Below are 21,363 nucleotides of genomic sequence, written 5' to 3' on the forward strand. Positions count from 1 at the left end.
ACAACATACATAAGGCCTATAACAGACGGGGCTGCAGATATGACGCTATGCATACTCTAAACGCACTGTCACTTCTAATCCTCTCATACACATTATGGGTGGTTCACTGAGGCCGGTGTAAAATATACAACAAACATAAGGCCTATAACAGACGGTGCTGCAGATATGACGCTATGCATACTCTAAACGCACTGTCACTTCTAATCCTCTCATACACATTATGGGTGGTTCTTTGAGGCCGGTGTAAAATATACAACATACATAAGGCCTATAACAGACGGGGCTGCAGATATGACGCTATGCATACTCTAAACGCACTGTCACTTCTAATCCTCTCATACACATTATGGGTGGTTCACTGAGGCCGGTGTAAAATATACAACATACATAAGGCCTATAACAGACGGGGCTGCAGATATGACGCTATGCATACTCTAAACGCACTGTCACTTCTAATCCTCTCATACACATTATGGGTGGTTCACTGAGGCCGGTGTCAAATATACAACATACATAAGGCCTGAAACAGACGGGGCTGCAGATATGACGCTATGCATACTCTAAACGCACTGTCACTTCTAATCCTCTCATACACATTATGGGTGGTTCACTGAGGCCGGTGTAAAATATACAACATACATAAGGCCTGAAACAGACGGTGCTGCAGATATGACGCTATGCATACTCTAAACGCACTGTCACTTCTAATCCTCTCATACACATTATGGGTGGTTCACTGAGGGCGGTGTAAAATATACAACATACATAAGGCCTATAACAGACGGTGCTGCAGATATGACGCTATGCATACTCTAAACGCACTGTCACTTCTAATCCTCTCATACACATTATGGGTGGTTCTTTGAGGCCGGTGTAAAATATACAACATACATAAGGCCTATAACAGACGGTGCTGCAGATATGACGCTATGCATACTCTAAACGCACTGTCACTTCTAATCCTCTCATACACATTATGGGTGGTTCACTGAGGCCGGTGTAAAATATACAACATACATAAGGCCTATAACAGACGGGGCTGCAGATATGGCGCTATGCATACTCTAAACGCACTGTCACTTCTAATCCTCTCATACACATTATGGGTGGTTCTTTGAGGCCGGTGTAAAATATACAACATACATAAGGCCTATAACAGACGGTGCTGCAGATATGACGCTATGCATACTCTAAACGCACTGTCACTTCTAATCCTCTCATACACATTATGGGTGGTTCACTGAGGCCGGTGTAAAATATACAACAAACATAAGGCCTATAACAGACGGTGCTGCAGATATGACGCTATGCATACTCTAAACGCACTGTCACTTCTAATCCTCTCATACACATTATGGGTGGTTCTTTGAGGCCGGTGTAAAATATACAACATACATAAGGCCTATAACAGACGGGGCTGCAGATATGACGCTATGCATACTCTAAACGCACTGTCACTTCTAATCCTCTCATACACATTATGGGTGGTTCACTGAGGCCGGTGTAAAATATACAACATACATAAGGCCTATAACAGACGGGGCTGCAGATATGACGCTATGCATACTCTAAACGCACTGTCACTTCTAATCCTCTCATACACATTATGGGTGGTTCACTGAGGCCGGTGTCAAATATACAACATACATAAGGCCTGAAACAGACGGGGCTGCAGATATGACGCTATGCATACTCTAAACGCACTGTCACTTCTAATCCTCTCATACACATTATGGGTGGTTCACTGAGGCCGGTGTAAAATATACAACATACATAAGGCCTGAAACAGACGGTGCTGCAGATATGACGCTATGCATACTCTAAACGCACTGTCACTTCTAATCCTCTCATACACATTATGGGTGGTTCACTGAGGGCGGTGTAAAATATACAACATACATAAGGCCTATAACAGACGGTGCTGCAGATATGACGCTATGCATACTCTAAACGCACTGTCACTTCTAATCCTCTCATACACATTATGGGTGGTTCACTGAGGCCGGTGTAAAATATACAACATACATAAGGCCTGAAACAGACGGTGCTGCAGATATGACGCTATGCATACTCTAAACGCACTGTCACTTCTAATCCTCTCATACACATTATGGGTGGTTCACTGAGGCCGGTGTAAAATATACAACATACATAAGGCCTATAACAGACGGGGCTGCAGATATGACGCTATGCATACTCTAAACGCACTGTCACTTCTAATCCTCTCATACACATTATGGGTGGTTCACTGAGGCCGGTGTAAAATATACAACATACATAAGGCCTATAACAGACGGTGCTGCAGATATGACGCTATGCATACTCTAAACGCACTGTCACTTCTAATCCTCTCATACACATTATGGGTGGTTCACTGAGGCCGGTGTAAAATATACAACATACATAAGGCCTATAACAGACGGTGCTGCAGATATGACGCTATGCATACTCTAAACGCACTGTCACTTCTAATCCTCTCATACACATTATGGGTGGTTCTTTGAGGCCGGTGTAAAATATACAACATACATAAGGCCTATAACAGACGGTGCTGCAGATATGACGCTATGCATACTCTAAACGCACTGTCACTTCTAATCCTCTCATACACACTATGGGTGGTTCACTGAGGCCGGTGTCAAATATACAACATACATAAGGCCTGAAACAGACGGTGCTGCAGATATGACGCTATGCATACTCTAAACGCACTGTCACTTCTAATCCTCTCATACACATTATGGGTGGTTCTTTGAGGCCGGTGTAAAATATACAACATACATAAGGCCTATAACAGACGGTGCTGCAGATATGACGCTATGCATACTCTAAACGCACTGTCACTTCTAATCCTCTCATACACACTATGGGTGGTTCACTGAGGCCGGTGTCAAATATACAACATACATAAGGCCTGAAACAGACGGTGCTGCAGATATGACGCTATGCATACTCTAAACGCACTGTCACTTCTAATCCTCTCATACACATTATGGGTGGTTCACTGAGGCCGGTGTAAAATATACAACATACATAAGGCCTATAACAGACGGGACTGCAGATATGACGCTATGCATACTCTAAACGCACTGTCACTTCTAATCCTCTCATACACACTATGGGTGGTTCACTGAGGCCGGTGTAAAATATACAACATACATAAGGCCTATAACAGACGGGGCTGCAGATATGACGCTATGCATACTCTAAACGCACTGTCACTTCTAGTCCTCTCATACACATTATGGGTGGTTCACTGAGGCCGGTGTAAAATATACAACATACATAAGGCCTATAACAGACGGGGCTGCAGATATGGCGCTATGCATACTCTAAACGCACTGTCACTTCTAATCCTCTCATACACATTATGGGTGGTTCACTGAGGCCGGTGTAAAATATACAACATACATAAGGCCTATAACAGACGGGGCTGCAGATATGACGCTATGCATACTCTAAACGTACTGTCACTTCTAATCCTCTCATACACATTATGGGTGGTTCTTTGAGGCCGGTGTAAAATATGCAACATACATAAGGCCTATAACAGACGGGGCTGCAGATATGACGCTATGCATACTCTAAACGCACTGATACTTCTAGTCCTCTCATACACATTATGGGTGGTTCACTGAGGCCGGTGTAAAATATACAACATACATAAGGCCTATAACAGACGGGGCTGCAGATATGACGCTATGCATACTCTAAACGCACTGTCACTTCTAATCCTCTCATACACATTATGGGTGGTTCACTGAGGCCGGTGTAAAATATACAACATACATAAGGCCTATAACAGACGGGGCTGCAGATATGACGCTATGCATACTCTAAACGCACTGTCACTTCTAATCCTCTCATACACACTATGGGTGGTTCACTGAGGCCGCTGTAAAATATACAACATACATAAGGCCTATAACAGACGGGGCTGCAGATATGACGCTATGCATACTCTAAACGCACTGTCACTTCTAATCCTCTCATACACACTATGGGTGGTTCACTGAGGCCGGTGTAAAATATACAACATACATAAGGCCTATAACAGACGGGGCTGCAGATATGACGCTATGCATACTCTAAACGCACTGTCACTTCTAATCCTCTCATACACACTATGGGTGGTTCACTGAGGCCGGTGTAAAATATACAACATACATAAGGCCTATAACAGACGGGGCTGCAGATATGACGCTATGCATACTCTAAACGCACTGTCACTTCTAATCCTCTCATACACATTATGGGTGGTTCACTGAGGCCGGTGTAAAATATACAACATACATAAGGCCTGAAACAGACGGTGCTGCAGATATGACGCTATGCATACTCTAAACGCACTGTCACTTCTAATCCTCTCATACACACTATGGGTGGTTCACTGAGGCCGGTGTCAAATATACAACATACATAAGGCCTGAAACAGACGGTGCTGCAGATATGAGGCTATGCATACTCTAAACGCACTGTCACTTCTAATCCTCTCATACACATTATGGGTGGTTCACTGAGGCCGGTGTAAAATATACAACATACATAAGGCCTATAACAGACGGTGCTGCAGATATGACGCTATGCATACTCTAAACGCACTGTCACTTCTAATCCTCTCATACACATTATGGGTGGTTCTTTGAGGCCGGTGTAAAATATACAACATACATAAGGCCTGAAACAGACGGTGCTGCAGATATGACGCTATGCATACTCTAAACGCACTGTCACTTCTAATCCTCTCATACACATTATGGGTGGTTCTTTGAGGCCGGTGTAAAATATACAACATACATAAGGCCTATAACAGACGGTGCTGCAGATATGACGCTATGCATACTCTAAACGCACTGTCACTTCTAATCCTCTCATACACACTATGGGTGGTTCTTTGAGGCCGGTGTAAAATATGCAACATACATAAGGCCTATAACAGACGGTGCTGCAGATATGACGCTATGCATACTCTAAACGCACTGTCACTTCTAATCCTCTTATACACACTATGGGTGGTTCTTTGAGGCCGGTGTAAAATATGCAACATACATAAGGCCTATAACAGACGGGGCTGCAGATATGACGCTATGCATACTCTAAACGCACTGTCACTTCTTATCCTCTCATACACATTATGGGTGGTTCACTGAGGCCGGTGTCAAATATACAACATACATAAGGCCTGAAACAGACGGTGCTGCAGATATGACGCTATGCATACTCTAAACGCACTGTCACTTCTAATTCTCTCATACACATTATGGGTGGTTCACTGAGGCCGGTGTAAAATATACAACATACATAAGGCCTATAACAGACGGGGCTGCAGATATGACGCTATGCATACTCTAAACGCACTGTCACTTCTAATCCTCTCATACACATTATGGGTGGTTCACTGAGGCCGGTGTCAAATATACAACATACATAAGGCCTATAACAGACGGTGCTGCAGATATGACGCTATGCATACTCTAAACGCACTGTCACTTCTAATCCTCTCATACACACTATGGGTGGTTCTTTGAGGCCGGTGTAAAATATAGAACATACATAAGGCCTATAACAGACGGTGCTGCAGATATGACGCTATGCATACTCTAAACGCACTGTCACTTCTAATCCTCTCATACACATTATGGGTGGTTCTTTGAGGCCGGTGTAAAATATACAACATACATAAGGCCTATAACAGACGGGGCTGCAGATATGACGCTATGCATACTCTAAACGCACTGTCACTTCTAATCCTCTCATACACATTATGGGTGGTTCACTGAGGCCGGTGTAAAATATACAACATACATAAGGCCTGAAACAGACGGTGCTGCAGATATGACGCTATGCATACTCTAAACGCACTGTCACTTCTAATTCTCTCATACACATTATGGGTGGTTCTTTGAGGCCGGTGTAAAATATACAACATACATAAGGCCTGAAACAGACGGTGCTGCAGATATGACGCTATGCATACTCTAAACGCACTGTCACTTCTAATCCTCTCATACACATTATGGGTGGTTCTTTGAGGCTGGTGTAAAATATACAACATACATAAGGCCTATAACAGACGGGGCTGCAGATATGGCGCTATGCATACTCTAAACGCACTGTCACTTCTAATCCTCTCATACACACTATGGGTGGTTCACTGAGGCCGGTGTAAAATATACAACATACATAAGGCCTATAACAGACGGGGCTGCAGATATGACGCTATGCATACTCTAAACGCACTGTCACTTCTAATCCTCTCATACACACTATGGGTGGTTCACTGAGGCCGGTGTAAAATATACAACATACATAAGGCCTATAACAGACGGGGCTGCAGATATGACGCTATGCATACTCTAAACGCACTGTCACTTCTAATCCTCTCATACACATTATGGGTGGTTCTTTGAGGCCGGTGTAAAATATACAACATACATAAGGCCTATAACAGACGGGGCTGCAGATATGACGCTATGCATACTCTAAACGCACTGTCACTTCTAATCCTCTCATACACACTATGGGTGGTTCTTTGAGGCCGGTGTAAAATATGCAACATACATAAGGCCTATAACAGACGGTGCTGCAGATATGACGCTATGCATACTCTAAACGCACTGTCACTTCTAATCCTCTTATACACACTATGGGTGGTTCTTTGAGGCCGGTGTAAAATATGCAACATACATAAGGCCTATAACAGACGGGGCTGCAGATATGACGCTATGCATACTCTAAACGCACTGTCACTTCTTATCCTCTCATACACATTATGGGTGGTTCACTGAGGCCGGTGTCAAATATACAACATACATAAGGCCTGAAACAGACGGTGCTGCAGATATGACGCTATGCATACTCTAAACGCACTGTCACTTCTAATTCTCTCATACACATTATGGGTGGTTCACTGAGGCCGGTGTAAAATATACAACATACATAAGGCCTATAACAGACGGGGCTGCAGATATGACGCTATGCATACTCTAAACGCACTGTCACTTCTAATCCTCTCATACACATTATGGGTGGTTCACTGAGGCCGGTGTCAAATATACAACATACATAAGGCCTATAACAGACGGTGCTGCAGATATGACGCTATGCATACTCTAAACGCACTGTCACTTCTAATCCTCTCATACACACTATGGGTGGTTCTTTGAGGCCGGTGTAAAATATAGAACATACATAAGGCCTATAACAGACGGTGCTGCAGATATGACGCTATGCATACTCTAAACGCACTGTCACTTCTAATCCTCTCATACACATTATGGGTGGTTCTTTGAGGCCGGTGTAAAATATACAACATACATAAGGCCTATAACAGACGGGGCTGCAGATATGACGCTATGCATACTCTAAACGCACTGTCACTTCTAATCCTCTCATACACATTATGGGTGGTTCACTGAGGCCGGTGTAAAATATACAACATACATAAGGCCTGAAACAGACGGTGCTGCAGATATGACGCTATGCATACTCTAAACGCACTGTCACTTCTAATTCTCTCATACACATTATGGGTGGTTCTTTGAGGCCGGTGTAAAATATACAACATACATAAGGCCTGAAACAGACGGTGCTGCAGATATGACGCTATGCATACTCTAAACGCACTGTCACTTCTAATCCTCTCATACACATTATGGGTGGTTCTTTGAGGCTGGTGTAAAATATACAACATACATAAGGCCTATAACAGACGGGGCTGCAGATATGGCGCTATGCATACTCTAAACGCACTGTCACTTCTAATCCTCTCATACACACTATGGGTGGTTCACTGAGGCCGGTGTAAAATATACAACATACATAAGGCCTATAACAGACGGGGCTGCAGATATGACGCTATGCATACTCTAAACGCACTGTCACTTCTAATCCTCTCATACACACTATGGGTGGTTCACTGAGGCCGGTGTAAAATACACAACATACATAAGGCCTATAACAGACGGGGCTGCAGATATGACGCTATGCATACTCTAAACGCACTGTCACTTCTAATCCTCTCATACACATTATGGGTGGTTCTTTGAGGCCGGTGTAAAATATACAACATACATAAGGCCTATAACAGACGGGGCTGCAGATATGACGCTATGCATACTCTAAACGCACTGTCACTTCTAATCCTCTCATACACATTATGGGTGGTTCACTGAGGCCGGTGTAAAATATACAACATACATAAGGCCTATAACAGACGGTGCTGCAGATATGACGCTATGCATACTCTAAACGCACTGTCACTTCTAATCCTCTCATACACATTATGGGTGGTTCACTGAGGCCGGTGTAAAATATACAACATACATAAGGCCTATAACAGACGGGGCTGCAGATATGACGCTATGCATACTCTAAACGCACTGTCACTTCTAATCCTCTCATACACATTATGGGTGGTTCTTTGAGGCCGGTGTAAAATATACAACATACATAAGGCCTATAACAGACGGTGCTGCAGATATGACGCTATGCATACTCTAAACGCACTGTCACTTCTAATCCTCTCATACACACTATGGGTGGTTCACTGAGGGCGGTGTAAAATATACAACATACATAAGGCCTATAACAGACGGGGCTGCAGATATGACGCTATGCATACTCTAAACGCACTGTCACTTCTAATCCTCTCATACACATTATGGGTGGTTCACTGAGGCCGGTGTAAAATATACAACATACATAAGGCCTATAACAGACGGTGCTGCAGATATGACGCTATGCATACTCTAAACGCACTGTCACTTCTAATCCTCTCATACACACTATGGGTGGTTCACTGAGGCCGGTGTAAAATATACAACATACATAAGGCCTATAACAGACGGGCTGCAGATATGACGCTATGCATACTCTAAACGCACTGTCACTTCTAATCCTCTCATACACATTATGGGTGGTTCACTGAGGGCGGTGTAAAATATACAACATACATAAGGCCTATAACAGACGGTGCTGCAGATATGACGCTATGCATACTCTAAACGCACTGTCACTTCTAATCCTCTCATACACATTATGGGTGGTTCACTGAGGCCGGTGTAAAATATACAACATACATAAGGCCTATAACAGACGGTGCTGCAGATATGACGCTATGCATACTCTAAACGCACTGTCACTTCTAATCCTCTCATACACATTATGGGTGGTTCACTGAGGCCGGTGTAAAATATACAACATACATAAGGCCTATAACAGACGGTGCTGCAGATATGACGCTATGCATACTCTAAACGCACTGTCACTTCTAATCCTCTCATACACACTATGGGTGGTTCTTTGAGGCCGGTGTAAAATATACAACATACATAAGGCCTGAAACAGACGGTGCTGCAGATATGACGCTATGCATACTCTAAACGCACTGTCACTTCTAATCCTCTCATACACACTATGGGTGGTTCTTTGAGGCCGGTGTAAAATATACAACATACATAAGGCCTGAAACAGACGGTGCTGCAGATATGACGCTATGCATACTCTAAACGCACTGTCACTTCTAATCCTCTCATACACATTATGGGTGGTTCACTGAGGCCGGTGTAAAATATACAACATACATAAGGCCTGAAACAGACGGGGCTGCAGATATGACGCTATGCATACTCTAAACGCACTGTCACTTCTAATCCTCTCATACACATTATGGGTGGTTCACTGAGGCCGGTGTAAAATATACAACATACATAAGGCCTGAAACAGACGGGGCTGCAGATATGACGCTATGCATACTCTAAACGCACTGTCACTTCTAATCCTCTCATACACATTATGGGTGGTTCTTTGAGGCCGGTGTAAAATATGCAACATACATAAGGCCTGAAACAGACGGTGCTGCAGATATGACGCTATGCATACTCTAAACGCACTGTCACTTCTAATCCTCTCATACACATTATGGGTGGTTCTTTGAGGCCGGTGTAAAATATGCAACATACATAAGGCCTGAAACAGACGGTGCTGCAGATATGACGCTATGCATACTCTAAACGCACTGTCACTTCTAATCCTCTCATACACATTATGGGTGGTTCACTGAGGCCGGTGTAAAATATACAACATACATAAGGCCTATAACAGACGGTGCTGCAGATATGACGCTATGCATACTCTAAACGCACTGTCACTTCTAATCCTCTCATACACATTATGGGTGGTTCTTTGAGGCCGGTGTCAAATATGCAACATACATAAGGCCTATAACAGACGGTGCTGCAGATATGACGCTATGCATACTCTAAACGCACTGTCACTTCTAGTCCTCTCATACACATTATGGGTGGTTCACTGAGGCCGGTGTAAAATATACAACATACATAAGGCCTATAACAGACGGTGCTGCAGATATGACGCTATGCATACTCTAAACGCACTGTCACTTCTAATCCTCTCATACACATTATGGGTGGTTCACTGAGGCCGGTGTAAAATATACAACATACATAAGGCCTATAACAGACGGTGCTGCAGATATGACGCTATGCATACTCTAAACGCACTGTCACTTCTAATCCTCTCATACACATTATGGGTGGTTCACTGAGGCCGGTGTAAAATATACAACATACATAAGGCCTATAACAGACGGGGCTGCAGATATGACGCTATGCATACTCTAAACGCACTGTCACTTCTAATCCTCTCATACACATTATGGGTGGTTCTTTGAGGCCGGTGTAAAATATACAACATACATAAGGCCTATAACAGACGGTGCTGCAGATATGACGCTATGCATACTCTAAACGTACTGTCACTTCTAATCCTCTCATACACACTATGGGTGGTTCACTGAGGCCGGTGTAAAATATACAACATACATAAGGCCTATAACAGACGGGGCTGCAGATATGACGCTATGCATACTCTAAACGCACTGTCACTTCTAATCCTCTCATACACATTATGGGTGGTTCACTGAGGCCGGTGTAAAATATACAACATACATAAGGCCTATAACAGACGGTGCTGCAGATATGACGCTATGCATACTCTAAACGCACTGTCACTTCTAATCCTCTCATACACATTATGGGTGGTTCACTGAGGCCGGTGTAAAATATACAACATACATAAGGCCTATAACAGACGGTGCTGCAGATATGACGCTATGCATACTCTAAACGCACTGTCACTTCTAATCCTCTCATACACATTATGGGTGGTTCACTGAGGCCGGTGTAAAATATACAACATACATAAGGCCTATAACAGACGGGGCTGCAGATATGACACTATGCATACTCTAAACGCACTGTCACTTCTAAGGGGCAATTGAGTCTCACTCAGCAGGACTACAAACCCCAACATACAAGTACATATCTACGCACGCTACACAGCATTTATTTCACCAAGGCAATATGTACTTGCAGCACAACATGGTTTTGCTTCTATAAAAAAGACCGATTCAGCTTCACTAAATGGGCTGATCACTATGAGAGGGGTGGGCTTACCACGACCACACTCACCTCACACACACTATGGGTGTGGCGAGCCCAAAAAGGTGGACGTCTTCTCCTACCACAGAGACTGATCTTCACACCATAAGGATGCCGGCAGCTCTTCAAGGGGAGTTAGCCACCGATTCCAATCAGAGAGCCGGCAACTGACGTTCACTGCGGCCTATCTGAACACCATAAAGAAGCCGGGGGCACTTCAATGGAGTTCACCGAGACTTCCAAAGGTATCCCATATGGCCGGCCAACTGCGGTTCGCCGCGACCATAAAATTCGCCAACTACAGTGGGGGGTGCACACCCTTCCACCACGTGCTGCACATACACACAGTAACACAAACGCAATCAAAGCAATACCTCGAACATTGCATATGCCTACCCTATAGCAAAGTACATTGACTGGGATTATGTAGGAACACGTACCCCACATGTGGCCCGCTGGAGGGGATCTCCTACTCATCACAAGGTATAAGGGCAAATGCAACACACACCTATCACGGCATGTTCCCGTTACAACTACCATTACCATTCATAAGGGCGGAATGAACACAAGCAGAGTGCAGTTCTTCAGGCTTCCTGCCTACATGATAGAAACTACACATGGTCTGCACACAGCACAGTGAAAGATTATGGTGTTCTCCCTTGCACGGAATTACAAGGCAGCTCAATATCAAATAACACCAGGCAATAGCCTAATTAAAATTACGAGACCATTCGCAAGTAGTTAGCCAAAAGGCCCACTGTGCGCGATACACTCAAAGGGCCGTCACCTTCCTTGAACCCAGTGGCCAAACTAAGTCCAGGACAACTTCTCCTGTACAAGTCCATATTTGGATAGACCACATGGGTGGAGTATACTTCGTAAGGAAAGGATAAGAGCACACATATGTGGGCCTCTGCATCAAATATATATATTAGATATATAGCTGATATAGCATCAGGCACGTTTATATGTACAAGCGAAGGCAGATAATAGGGTAAGGCCTTTCCTTCCTCTACCCTCTTTTCTCTCCTAAGAACATTAACAGGACGCATAAGCAGGTATTAGCGCCCATGTTCTAAAATACCATAACCATGGAAGGGTGGTAACAAATTTCAACAGGGCATCAGCATACCCCTGCAGTGGTCTGGGCTACCAAGGTGAGCATCAGACAAGAAATACGTACTCCCGTAAATCAGCCAGGCACCCCAAAAAAACCATTAAGCCTTATCTACTTATGGTAGTAAAACCGGCCCTTTGAATCAAAAAAAAAAGGAGCTTGTGGTTGGTAAGGACCATTTTAAAAACAGCACGCACAGAATACAACAAGGAAATCAGGTGTTAGCCTTCACAAGGATGAATGGGCCTAGGACGTTTAACCATTTGAATAAAACATCCAAGGGGGTTGTTCCTGGTCACATGTAACATTATTAAAACAAATACAGATTAATACGCAAAGTAGTACGTATATGGGTACTTTTCCTCAAAGGAAAGCCGTATGGATACCTACTAGGTAAACCGGTAGGCCAATAACTAGCAGGAGGGGCACGGGCCCACTCTACCAGGAAGAAGGGTGCAACAATAGCCTTCCTGGCTAACACACCCTTTAAAGACATATGCCTGGCGGCAACATGGGCTTCGGTGCACACGTTCACGAAGCACTACGGTGTGGATATACAAATAAACAAGGAAGCACAAGTCGAACAGAAGGTGCTTCAACATATATTCAACAACCAATGCTCATCTTCCACCCAGCCGCCGGAAATATAACTAAACCGCTACAAAGTCTATGCACAGCATAGTGAATCCAGAAAGATTCACTCTGCAAAACGAATAGTTTCTTACCTGTCGGTGTAGTTTTGCAGCTTGAAGATCTTTCTGGATTCACTAGCGAACCCACCCACCTCCGCCAGAAAGATGAGGCTGGAGAAGCAGGTGGTAATACAAGGATATATATCTATATAGATGTTTGCATACGTAGGTAGACACATACATGCAAAAAAAACACACAAAAAAAACAGGGGTGTACATGTCAATATGTATATAATATTTATTAAAAAAGTCACCCTTTTAAAATCTACAAGTGTCCCTGCACTCTCAGCCCCTTAGGCAATATATATAGTAGACTTACTAGGCAATAAGACAAAATCGCAAGGCAGAAGGGGAAAAAATAATCTGAGAGCCTGCACACACACGATGGGGGTTGTAGCCTCAAAAGAGGGATCAGGTTTCGCAACCTCCCACAGCAAAAACAAAAAAAAAATACAAAGCACTTTCCGACTCCAACCACAAGATGGCGGAATATGCACAGCATAGTGAATCCAGAAAGATCTTCAAGCTGCAAAACTACACCGACAGGTAAGAAACTATTCGTTCCGGTGCATGGATCCTCGAGGGCCTTAGTGGTCCCCCAATGCTACCGGGCCTTCCTATTGGAACTGGCACATGAGATTCCTTTGGCTGAACACCTGGGCCAGGACAAAACCTTTGCGCGATTGGTCCCGGATTTTTATTGGCCCAGGATGAGAGTTGCCTCTGACACCTATTGCAAGACTTGCCAGGCAAGTGGCAAGACTGGGACTAAAGTGAAGGTCCCATTGGAACTGCTCCTGGTGGTCGGGACCCCTTTTGAGCGGGTCAGAATCGACATCATTGGTCCATTGGACCCTCCGACCTCTGCGGGACACCGGCTCATCTTGGTGTTAGTGGACCACGCCACTCGGTACCCGAAGGCTATTTCTCTGAGGACCGTCACTGCACCTGTGGTGGCGCAGGCCCTGATGGGGATATTTACCAGAGTGGGATTCCCCAAGGTCATGGTGTCAGACAGAGGCACGAACTTCATGTCGGCCTACATGCAGGCCATGTGGAAGGAGTGCGGAGTGACCTACCGGTTCTCCACTCCTTACCACCCCCAGACTAACGGGCTCGTAGAGCGCTTCAACAAGACCTTGAAGGGAATGATCCGGAGCCTGCCAGAGGACTTGAGGCGGAAATGGGACATCCTCCTCCCTTGCCTGCGGTTTTCGTTCCGCGAGGTGCCACAGAAGGGAGTCGGGTTCATCCCCTTTGAACTGCCCTATGGCCATCCCGTTAGGGGGCCCCCCAGCCTTGTCAAGGAGGGGTGGGAGAAGACTTCGATGAAGCTTCCCCGTGATGTCGTCAGCTACATGTTGGCGTTCCGCAGCCAGATGGCCAAGCTGTGGAAGGAAGCCACAGACAACTTGGAGGCTAGCCAAGCCGTCATGAAGGAGTGGTATAACCGCAACGCTCGGACGGTGGAGTTGGACGCTGGACAGAAGGTGTGGGTCATGGAGCCTGGGGAGCTTAGTGCCCTCCAGGACCGGTGGACTGGTCCGTATGAAATTGTGAAGCGTCGAGGCCAGACCACCTATATCGTTGACTTGAAGACCCCCCGTCAGTCCCATAGGGTGCTCCACCTCAACCGCCTGAAGCCCCACTATGAGCGATCTGAGCTTACTCTCCTCATGGTGACAGATGGGAGCGAGGAGGAAGAGAGTGAGCCTCTTCCTGACCTTCTGGCGGCCCAGGAGAAGGATGGTTCAGTGGAATAAGTTGTCCTCTCGCCATCCTTGACCCCAGAGCAGCAGTGGGACTGCCGACAGGTGTTGGAGCAGTACGCCTCGTTGTTCTTCCTCACGCCTGGAATTACACATCTGTGTACCCATGATGTGGACACAGGGGACAGTCCGCCTGTAAAAACCAACTCTTACCGGTCTGGGTTAAGCATTTGTAATCACACACACAGTAAATGTACCAATCCCCCCGCAAATGGACACCAGGCTGTAGATATGTAAAAATACGAATTCTTTATATAAAAATATATCTGTGCAGGTAAGACTTATCACAAGACCACTATAACGTTTTTAGCTTAGGCCACAAGATTGTAAAATAATGGCAATCCTCTTTTGGTTAGGACGCTGCTTCCTTCTTAGTCTATTTCGCTTAAAAATAATTCTCTTGGTTCTTCGTATCTTTCAACAGTTCCAGTACTCTACCAGAAATGATGATGCCACAGTTCTTTGAATGGGGACCACAGGGTGTAAAAGAATAGGCAATATTCTCTTGTAGTCCTTTAAACATCGTTATTCACAGGTTTCTAGGTACTTTAGGCCAGTCTTAGGCCTGCTGGACACTTCGTGGTGCTTCCGTGTGCTTAGAACGGGTGTAATCGGCTGCCTCTACCAAGTCTCACGCATCTCGCGTGAGACGGCGTACGCGGTGTACAGCTTCCAGGCAATGCAAAGCGTACAGTTGCTTTCAATGTTTATGGGCAATGCGAAGCGTACAGTTCTATTTTCATGAAGCGCACAGTTCAATGAGCTCAGTCTTGCACGGGGAGATTCGTAACGCCCAATTCTTTGAAATATGAAGCGCACAATCCTTTGCTGGCAATACAGAGCGCACAGGCAGTGATTACGTGCTGAAGTATGGGGAAGTCAGGCGTTGCGAACCCCGGGTCCGGTGTGCACTGTACCTTTGTTTTCCGGATGATTCCAGCGAAGGCGGGTGCGGGGCACAGGGCGGCTCTAGACAGGGCGAGGCCGGTGTCCGGGGCGTCCGATCTTGGTGGGGTCTGCTCTCTGTATCTTTGGGTCCGGTGGGGGCCTCAAGCGGGAGCGTGGGGGGCACACAAGCGAGCCTATGTGCGGCGAGGTGACACGGCGATTTCACTCGGCGGGGGAAGAGCGGCTCAGCGGAGCGGGACTCTCCCTCGGCGGGGATGGTGAAGCACAGTTGGTCACGGCCTCAGGGAGGGGCAGGGGGGGGCACCAGGGTCACGGCTCCGGCATAACAGAGATCCTCACGGTGACCTTCAGACGAGCAGGGAGATGGTTGAGCCAGATGGTCCTGTGGCTCAGGTCAGGGGGCAAGCTCTCTTCCAGGACCTTGGAGATAGTTTCAGCACAAGTCTACAAAGTCTTTTCAAAGTCTTTTCCTCTCCTTCCTCAGCAAGGCAAGCAGCAGACCAGTCCTTCCAGCGTCTTCTTCTCCTTCTAGTTGGGCAGAGGTTCTTTGTGGGAAACAGGATTCTAGTTTGCAAGGAGCAGGGCTCCTACTTTTATACTGCATTTTCTTTGTTCTTGCAGGCCAGGGGGGCCTCGGCATAACTTCTTTCAGTCCCTGAGCACTTTGTTGGGTGTACTCTGGTCTCTTCTTTCAGGGTGAGGGGCAGGCACATCAGATGCTCCACACGAGGTGGAGCCAGCATTGTGTGGACAGGGGCAGCCAGGATGACTTTGTTGACAGTGCTTCTCCCTTCCTGGGCCAGGTGTTGGGCTGAGTCATCAGTCGCTCCCCAGGGGGCGGAGCCAGCATTGTGGTGGCAGAGCACAGCCCTATTTAGAGTCCAGGGGCACTCCCACCTCCCACTAAGGTGTAATCCTTGCATTCACCACCTGTCATCCCCCAGCCCTGTCACTCACATAACCCAGACAGTCAGATACACATCCTAGCAGAGGCGGGCTGAAATAGTTAGGCAAGCAAATGCTAGCTTTCTAAAAGTAGCATTTGCAAACACAGGATATTAAAATAAACTTTACTAAAAGATGTGTTTTATTATTCTTAGTTCAGGCATACTAAACTTGACTTTCTACCATGTTCCCTGAGTCTGCTGGGATTATAGGGTGTAATAATTCCAGCAGCCCATCTTGGCCTAAGAGAACAGGTAGCCTTACAATAGTGAAAAACGAATTTGGCTGTAATTCACTATTAGGACATGCCACATACATCAGGGCTTGTCCTACCTTACACTTACAATGCACCCTGCCCAAGGGCCTACCATAGGGGTGACTAATATGAAGTTGAGGGAAGGTTTAGAGGCTGGCAAGTGTGTGCACTTGTCCAGCCAGCATGACAGTACCAGACTGCACGCAGGTTCTGCAATGGCAGACCCTAGACACAACTTCAAAGGCTGCTTGTGTGGGTGGCGCAACCAGCGCCGCAGGCCCACTAGCAGTTTTGGCATTTACAAGCCCTGGCACTCCCGGTGCACTTTACTGGGGACTGACAGTAAATCCAATGAGCCAATCATGGAGATCAATCACATATACATTTTATACAGGGAGAGCATATGCACTTTAGCACTGATCAGCAGTGGTAATGTGCGCAGAGTCATTAAACTAACAAAAACAGGTCAGAGAGAATATTGGAGGAAGGCAAAAAGTTCAGGGATGACAAGGGCAAGAGGGCCAAGTCCAACATAACCCCCTTCCAGCCAAAACGCAGGGTAGACCAATCACCACCGTGATGGGCTTCCCTGCTTTGGGCGATAGAACATGGACCTGGCCCGCAACAGCAGGGGCACATTCCAGTTCTACGCCAATCTGAACCTATTTCAAATCCTCTGTCCATACTCTCAGGGTCCACCCAGCTAATCCATGGGGCACCCTTTTCTTCCTCTGTGGACACCACCTTTGCAGCCTCTAACCTTAACCTGCTCACAGGTGTGTCCCAAAAGACAGTCATCAAATCACAGTGGTCACTGACAGTAGTCAGGGCTGAGACCCAGGCCTCATGCCTCTCAGGGCTCTCAAACCTCTGTGGCCTTAAGGAGCGGGGGCAGTAGCCCCAGGTGCTTGGCACCTTTTGTCCACTCTCCCTCCTGTCAGGTCAGGTATGTCATCCTGGCACTGACCCACCAGCCCCAGGCCTGTACCTGGCGGCTGGAGCAAAGACTGGGGTGGGCTCACCCACACCCGGTCCTCCTTCTTGGGGCTCTGTATCCTCCCACCTGGAGTGATACCCCCTTCCAGAATTGTCAGGGCACCTGTGGCAGGTGACCTGCACAATTTTCCCACCAGTTCAGGGGTGCTATCCTGCAACTGGGGAACCAGGTCCGGGGGGACACCCTGCACCTGGCCCTCTATCCCAGGCTCTAAACCCTCTAGTTGAACCCGGGTCAGAGGCGAGGACTCCCTCCCTCTGCACCCCCTTCCAGAGTACTGCCCTCTCCCAACTGGAGGGGTACCCCTAGAAGCGACATGGGCCAGGACACTGATTACAGTGTTCCTGCCCTCCAGGTCAGACAACCCCTGAACCTGGCTTCTCAACTCAGGGACCCAACCCTGCAGTTGAAAACTTGCCTGGCGCACCAAGACTTCCCGGGGAGCAAGCATGCCCCCCCTGAGGGTGGCACATAGTTCATGTGTCCTGCGACAGTCTGCCTAGCGCAGACCTCCCAACCCCTGTCCCTCTGACAGTGTGGGAAGATCCCCCAGGACAGAAGTGGTGTCTCCCTGGTCATTCACTGGGGACGCAGCCCTGCTGGCTGGCCCCTGACCCACTGGTTCTTCCACTGGGTACTCTTTCCCCCTCTCGCCCCTCTTTCTGGACTTCTGCACCCTCCCAACCGGAGGTGTACTGCCAGACACCAGAACTACTGGAGCTCTGTTTACAGAGCCTCCACGTTCTCTAGTCACTGGAGGATCTCCCCCAGAGGGTGACTCATCCGGACAGCCTAGGCTCCCCACCTGGTGTTCCCTTAAAGAACCATCCAGGCTCTGAGACTGAGGTTGGGCACTACCGGGACAAAACTCATTTTCACTCCTTCCCCTTAAGGACAGGACGGGAGGCCCTACACCCCTCTCAATACTACAGGACCTAGCTGGGCTACTCTACGCCACTTCCACCACTCTGGGCTGGAAGATACCTGAGCCACTCCCCACAGGATCACACCCCAATGCTTCTCCAGACCCCTGGAATCCACCAACAGGTCTGCCTCCAATGTGAGCTCCCTGGGGTCAGAGAACTCACTCTCAAACAGGTGTTGGCATAGCTCTGGAAAACTGGGACTTAAAGTATGCTCTCCCACAACTGGATCATACAGCCCCCTAGCAGGGTTAACCAAACTATCCTTCACCTCTCCATCCAGTGCCTCACACACATACTCCACACCATTCTTCTGATACTGGCCAGACAGTAGCGGACTGTCTCTGTCACACAACCCACACTCTTCTGGGCGGTCCTTACACTCACCCACCAGGACCTCAACCATGGGGGAATCCCTCCCACCACTAGGACCATGAACTCCTACGCCAGCCACCCTATTCCCTTCAGGGACGCTGCGCACTACTGGAGCAACCTCATGCCCTTGAACCTCCTGGTGTAAGTTAACCCCCTCCAAGTCAGGTGCCATATCTCTAGGTGAGCGCACTATGCTGTCAGCACTAGATACCTGAATGTTGCTGCCACCAGCTGAGCTGGACTCCACCTCCAACTCAGAAAAGCTCAGTCTCTAAGCTACACATATCTCTTGTTGCTGGTCTGAAGCCCTCCTGGCCTCAAGCTCCTTGAGCTCCAAATCAAGTTCTCTCACTTTCAAGAAGTGATCTCTTTGGCGTTTTTGCCCCTCCATGGCTAATCTCAGTTTCTCCATTTCCATTTGTCCCTTTAATCTTGCCATCTCCATTTCATGTGCCCTGGTTGCTGCCCTGTCTGCCAACTCCTCTGGCGACAGGCATCTGGTTGCTGCTTTTTCCATCCTCACTGAACCAGGCATGACGTTTCACAAGCACATGGAGCTCTCCCAGCAAAATTTAAAAATGGATATCTGTGGCTGCGTTATAGTTCTGCTCTCACTATGTGGTGATCAATAATTCACTGTATGTCAACTACAAATGCAAATTCGCAAATCCTCACCGCTGCGTCCAATGTTAGAATTGGGGGTCTCAGGTTGGTGCAAGTATTCACTTGTGACAAGCAGGGACCCTCTCCTCTAAGTCAGGGCGAAGGATGACCCCTTTAGAATTACCCTTGCTCACCCTCTAGGTGCGTGGCGTGAGCAGCCAAGGCTATTCTTCAGGCGTTTCTGGGTTAAGCATTTGTAATCACACACACAGTAAATGTACCAATCCCCCCACAAATGGACACCAGGCTGTAGATATGTAAAAATACGAATTCTTTATATAAAAATATATCTGTGCAGGTAAGACTTATCACAAGATCACTATAACGTTTTTAGCTTAGGCCACAAGATTGTAAAATAATGGCAATCCTCTTTTGGTTAGGACGCTACTTCCTTCTAAGTCTATTTCGCTTAAAGATAGTTCTCTTTGCTCTTCGTATCTTTCAACAGTTCCAGTACTCTACCAGAAATGATGATGCCACAGTTCTTTGAATGGGGACCACAGGGTGTAAAAAAATAGGAAATATTCTCTTGTAGCCCTTTAAAAATCATTATTCACAGGTTTCTAGGTACTTTAGGCCAGTCTTAGGCCTGCTGGACACTTCGTGGCGCTTCTGTGCGCTTAGAACGGGTGGAATTGGCTGCCCCTACCAAGTCTCACGCATCTCGCGTGAGTCGCGTACACCGAGGCATTACCAAAACTCATGCATCTCGCGTGAGATGGCGTACGCGGCGTACAGCTCCCAGGCCATGCAAAGCATACAGTTGCTTTCAATGTTTATGGGCAATGCGAAGCGTACAGTCCTATTTTCATGAAGCGCACAGTTCAATGCGCACAGTCTTGCACAGGGAGATACAGAACACCCAATTCTTTGAAATATGGAGCGCACAATCCTTTGCTGGCAATACAGAGCGCACAGGCAGTGATTACGTGCTGAAGTACGGGGAAGTCACGCGTTGCAGACCCCGAGTCCGGTGTGCACTGTACCTTTGTTTTCCTGATGATTCCAGCGAAGGCGGTGGAAGGGGGGGACGGCCACTCTAGGCAGGGCGAGGCCGGCGTCCGGGGCGTCCGATCTTGGTGGGGTCTGCTCTCTGGATCTTTGGGTCCGGTGGGGGCCTCAAGCGGGAGCGTGGGGGGCACACCAGCGAGCCTTTGTGCGGCGAGGTGACACAATGATTTCACTCGGCGGGGGAAGAGCGACTCAGCGGAGCGGGACTCTCCCTCGGCGGGGATGGTGAAACACAGTTGGTCAC

The sequence above is a fragment of the Lissotriton vulgaris genome, chromosome 6 (assembly GCF_964263255.1).
Source record: "Lissotriton vulgaris chromosome 6, aLisVul1.2, whole genome shotgun sequence".
NCBI classification, from domain to species: Eukaryota; Metazoa; Chordata; class Amphibia; order Caudata; family Salamandridae; genus Lissotriton; species Lissotriton vulgaris.